This window comes from Fulmarus glacialis, unplaced genomic scaffold, assembly GCF_000690835.1.
Source record: "Fulmarus glacialis isolate BGI_N327 unplaced genomic scaffold, ASM69083v1 scaffold12135, whole genome shotgun sequence".
In the NCBI taxonomy this organism is placed as follows: Eukaryota; Metazoa; Chordata; class Aves; order Procellariiformes; family Procellariidae; genus Fulmarus; species Fulmarus glacialis.
This window is the reverse complement of record NW_009211219.1, coordinates 44,836-51,022: the sequence shown is the minus strand read 5'-3', so window position 1 is coordinate 51,022 and position 6,187 is coordinate 44,836.

Sequence of the window (6,187 nt, the reverse complement as noted above, 5' to 3'; positions counted from 1 at the left end):
TCAAAAAGCAGTGAGCACCTACACCTTGACAACTAAATCCCATCCTCCACGCTCAGTTCATTTGCCCAAACGTAGACATATAGTGCTATCTATCTGGTCTCCTCCACTGCTGCTGCTGCTTCTCCAAAAAGATGGAGTTCTCTCCTAAGGCCTGTATCATATCTGCTAGGCCCATATGGATGTTGTGCATGTCTTAGAGCATCTCTGGTGGCTTTGGTTGAAAGACAGACTGGAACTCTCCAGGTGGGTTTCTACTCAAGGGTAGTACACCTAAATAAAGGTAGGTGTCTGCTGGAGGTGTCCAAGCTCCATTTGTAGTCACCAGAGAGTTACTTAATACATCCAGTGGAGTGATTCAGTGCACCCTAAGGAGGTAGTTAGTAGCTGGTCATCTAAATTCCTCTTTAGGCTACTCTGGCTACATTGTCTCTCCATTGATATCATTGGAGTTTAGATTCTTCCAGCACAAGTAGACACCTCGGTGTAGACACTTAGATAACTTAAGATGAAGGTAAATCTTCTGCTGACAGTTGAAAGCTCTAACCATTAGACCATAGGCTGCTCTGATTATTGGGGTAAACCAGTATTGGGGTAAGAAGCTTTAATCCGCCCTTTAGAAGCTGGCACATTTTACACAGGATAAATAAGAAATCATTGTACGATTGAGAGATAAATAAGAGATTTGTACACAAGCTCAAAGAGCAGTTCAGGAGGCTCTTGAGGTAAATAAGGATCACATATTCCTGCCTAAAAGGCAAAAACATTATCAGGGTTCCTTACTTTCAGGAAATGTAGATCAGTCTGCCACAGTTAAACAGAATGCTCAAGCGAAAAAATTAGAAGAGAGAGCTCAGAAATATTAAAATCAGGCAAGCAATGCAAAATACGTTAAGTACTCACTTCTACAAATAATCAGGACCTGTTAATTGCCCCTGATGTTTTTTAAATGGTGTTTCTGTCCGAAGAAGTAATCCAGTTTTAATTGGACAACCTTTTGGCGGTTTTGTTTGTTTGTTTGTTTTAAGTTAGGCTACAGATCCTTGTCAGCTGCTCTTAGGAGCAAAAGAGAAATGTTGCCTGCTTAACATCTGCTGTCAGATTATGTTGCCTCTGCTATCAGAAATGAATGCAGAAGACCAATTCAAGTTCCTGTCAGCTGTGATGCCTTTTGGACATGTTTCAATCAAGCAGCAGGCTTTTCTTTACACTTAAAGAATCATTAGAACAGCTAAAGTCTTAGGGAAAACACATTTTGATTGCAATTGTAAACTAATGTCTAATTCATTTAAATTATCATGTATTAAGTAAATATTTGAACTGCTTTGAGATCCATCACACATAATTGTAGCTCTATCTTGAGTTTCAATATTTCTCCCTTCTCCAAATTCTAATCAATGGAAAGCAAAACATCTTTTAGAGTTAGTGCTGCAGCAATCTGATATGTCAGTGTATATGCCCACAGATTCTCCCTAAGGGTTATATGATATTTTGCATATTAACTGTTGATGGTTCCCACATCTCACACTGAGCTTAATAAAAGTTAATGATAAGCCTGAACATACCTCAGATGATTCATTTCCATCTGATGTGTCAGCTAAGCTTGGATTCTGCTGACCCGATGTCCAGGCAAATCTTTAAGGTGGCCCTGGGCCCCCTATGTATGGCATAGGGAGTTGCAATGTGACTCTCTCTGAATTCTCTTCATGTCAAACAATTGTCACAACAATTTGAAATCTCTCACAGTGATGAGTAGGGATGAATCAAGCCTGATGTTTGAGAAAGGGCTGTATGGGCTCCTGTGTGAATCACCTTTTTCCTATCCAAGAACTCGTCAACAACTGCAGTTCTCTCATTTTCCACACAGAAGAAACAAAATGTTATGACACCTATTCTAGTAATGTAATTACAACATTTGGTGTTCTCCCAAAGCCTCTATTTCTAGAGCCAAGTGATTAGCCAAGTATCTCAGTTTTCAGCCTCTTTCACAGAAGCTTCCAGGAGAAAACTTGAAAAATTTTGTAGTATGTTACCCCTACAGGCTCATAAACCAAAGGCAAGTAAAAGTAGTTATAACGCTTCCTCATTTCTAAAGCTCACTATTTCAAGCCAGTCACATGCCTTCAGATGGAGCGTCTCGTGATATGGTTTCAGCTATACTGGTTTCAGCTCTAATGTTGGTATTAGTATCCACTTCCCACATCTGCAACGGGAACCCTCCTACTGAGGGCTTTTCTGGGCTAGAAATCTGTAGTGCTGCCTCATTTGAAATCAATTAACCTGTTACATATAAAGTAGTCAACCGAAGTTGGTTTCTGATTGAGTAGTGTCCAGCTGATCCCATCGCAATGGTGTTGCCATATTATTTTCTTTTTGACTAGCTTCCAAAGCTTTCCATCAGACCTACTTCAGATCTATTACCTTCTGGATGTGTCAGACCTAGTCTACATGGCTTACCAGGAAAGAATGAAAGACAAATTGTAGAGACTGGAGAGGAGGGTGAGTAGCCTCAGAACAACAGTGTTCAGGTACAGAAAAGCAGCTGCGAAGAGGAAAGGAGTATTCCTTTCTCTGTGTCTAGAGGCAGAAAAGAAAAAAGCATAATGAGCTTAAATGACAGTGCAAAGAAGAAGCAAGAAAGAAATGGTGAGCCTGGTGTAATAGATTGCCTTGGAATGCTGTGAGGCATCTTTAGGAACAGGCTACCCTAATAACTCACAAGAGTCAAACAGACGTCAGTGATCTAGGGCTGGGGGGCTGGGAGATACGATTTCCTGAGATCCTTTCAGCCTTACTTCTCCATGATTTCATGCACAGGCCGTCTGTGGACCGCACACCTGTAAGTGGGACGTGTCCCAGGTACGTTGGATTAACAGAGCAAGTGTTGCGGGTGCATGTAAGGGTTGTGCTGGTTGAGCAACCCTCGGATATGAGAACCCTACTCTTTGCAAGCCTAGACTGAGATTGCTGCAGCTAGTAACAGAAATATACTAAACTAAACCAAAAGTATTTAAACATTGAACTGAATTTTGATGCTCTGCATTGTTGTTCGGGGAGAGAAATCCAGTAAAAAGCTACCTATGTGTCATATGTGTCACAACACCCAATTTTTACGTACATGACACATAGGATAGAGTTTATGTCCTCACATTACGCTTCCACAACTCCTACCAAGTTTTTACATAAAAACTGGTACATCACAAAAAAATTGCCCTCCCAAACTGCCTGTTAGAGGCAGTGCTAGGTGAAAGGAAATACCAAAAAAAAAGAAAAAGAAAAAAAAAAAAAGAAAAAGAGAGAGAGAGATTTAAACTCTTTTGAACTCCAGACCTTCCTCAGCACTGCGGCACCTCAAGGTCTCAGGCAGAAGTGGTTTCTCCCCTCCATGTGGGAAGAAGGATGGGGTAGAGGAGAGCAGTATGCCATCCTCACCCTTGACCATGCAGTTTAGTGGAGACGGGATAACGGTGCTGTCATGAGTATGTTTCAGGAGCAGGCGGGTGCTTACAGGGTGTTCGGGGTCCCCGATCGGCAGCAGCCGGCCCCGCGGGGTCTGGGTGCTGCTCTGCCCGGTTCCCGCCGCCAGCTCCTGGCTGCTCCGAGCAGGGACTGTGCCGGGCAGGGAGCTGCACAACACACGCAGGGCGCACTGGCTGAGCAGAGGGGTCTGCAACTTCAGTGGCCTCAGGCTGACAGTTATTATTTAGGTGGGTCACATTTTTTTAATTAGGCTTATCATCTTCACTTAGATCTTAAAAATTATGAATCTAAGTCTGCATCACTGTCCCACAGACGTTAAGTGCTCAAATCCACAGTCTGTTCAGCTCATTACAAAGAGCTAACGCTGATATACATATCCTTTATTGTTTTTTTCTTATTCTAACCACTGTCTGTCCTTAAATTGTGATGAGTAAAACAGGAGCTCTCTTTCCAGGATAGCGGGGAAACATCTAGAATGTTCCACAGAGAAGTAAAGCATTTTTCTGCTAATTTCTTGAAGAAGGTGGACAAAGCGGCAAAACAGAGAAGATTTGTTTTTCTGGTGTGGGAGCACTTTCATTTTCTGAGAGCCGTAATCCAGCAAACCTTCCACTCGCTTCACATTTTGAAAAGTCGCATTATCTTGTTCTTGGCTCGGATTACCGGCTCCGAGGTCCTGCTGCAGCGGAGTGGCGGGGTAGGTCACAGGGAGAAGCCAAAACAAACTTCTAAGACAAACTCATTTGTAACCTTAACTATGAAGAATCACTCCTCAATAATGTTAAAAACAAAATCAGCGCCAGCGAGTGGAAAAGGACAGGGTAAATACTGTACATGCTGGAGAACTACATCTCTCTGCTCTGCTGACTCACAGCTTAAACATCGTACAAGTCAGGTGACATTACCACAGTGATAAATCTGATCTGTATCTACAGGAGAAGACTCCTGAGCCAATCCTTTGTTGAATACTGAGGAAATCATTGCCATATGTGAACATTTTTTAGTGGTGCCTTCTGACAAAATACATATTTTCCATTCTTTATTGAGCTGTTTATCTAGACTAGAATTATGATAAACTTCTCAAATGGTTCATTTTCCCAAGATTCATATGGAACAAATTAAAAATAAGTTTCCATAACAAAAATTACTTAGCAGTAGAGCTATGAGATCTCCCTCTCCTCCTCCTCTCAGATGAGCTTCACGGCCAGACAGATGCAGACGGCCCCGTTTGTGGCTTCCCGGCACTCAGCTGCACGTGCCGGAGAGGCAGCCCCACTCCTCCACGAGGATGTAGAAGGCCAGGCGCTGCCGTTGAGAGGCTCTGAACCACCACTGCAGTGTGGTGAATCCAGTGGGATCCCATGTATTCACTTTTTCCATTCCTTTTAAGGTGGTTTACTCCTCAGTGAACAAGGGAATCTGGATCCGACTCCTAAAAAAGACATTGAAGGATGGGGAAAGACATTTGCTTTGCATCTACATGCCTATATCATCCTAGCTGGGGTACTTGAGTACAAGGACTAGAGATAATCTAATTGACTTCTAAGAAAATTTTTGGCTAAATAACACGTGGATATGGACATACATAGCAGGTCCATTTGTGCTTCAACTTGGTGTCTATCCTTTCATCCCAGCTAAGGCTGCCTGACATTTCTTATTGTATAACCATGTTTGCATTTGCAGCTTGGAGAAACTTTCTGAGATTTCACACTTGTCATCTCTCATGCTACCTTATTTTTTAAAAATTGCTAAGATCTTTTCAAAAACAAAAAGCAGGAGAAAAAAGAAAAACAACTGCTAAACACATTTTTAAAAATGTAGTTGCAAAGCTTTGGAAGTTTTGCAGGAACCATGTGTAGAGGAAGAGTGGGGCTTTTGTTAAAGATAAACCTTATTTATTCATTTTTATTCCCTGTGAAATACATCCACATCCTAAAAATCTACAACTCTTTGACAAGTACTAGTTTACACGTACTTCATGAAGACTTGCCAGAGTTTAATAGCTGAAATCCCCAGGCAGTCTCTCTTCACTGAGCATGTCCCAGCTCCTTACAAGCTCTGTATATGGCTGAATTGGACATGCTTCACAACCACAAGAAAAAGAAAATCTAAAAAAAAGTATTCTGCAGCATAGGGCTACAGGAATGAAATCAATTTTCCTCTCTAATGGCTGTCCGCACGTGTCCTGAGCTGAAGCAGTCCTGGGCACTGGATGTGGCACCAGGGAGCTGGTCCCTCTTGCACTCTGTCCACCCGCTGCTGAAACTGAGCATTGCAGAGAAGGGAGCTACCTACCTCCTGTTGGACAAGGACAAGAGGTAGATCAAAGACAGTGAGGAAAAGGAATTATGAAGAAAAAGGTGGATTTATTTCTGAAGGAGAAGACTAGGTCTAGACGTTGTCAAAGAACAGAAACTGGGACTGAAGCAGAGGAAGAACCCAGCAAACTGGGAAACCTGAAAGAGAAATAGAGGGTAAAGCCTGGGAACAGCAAGGTGTGCCATAGGTCCAAGCAGTGGGCATGGCCATGCTGAGGGAAGAGGTGGGACTGTGTGCTGCAAAGAAACGGTGCTCAGGAGCACACAAGGGACGGGACAAGGACCCCATGGGTAGAAACTGAGTGCTAGTTGCAGAGGAATAATGCTGACGGGGAAAAGTCTGATGGCTGACCAAGACTGACCGACAATTTGGTGAGGGAAAAGGAGTTTTG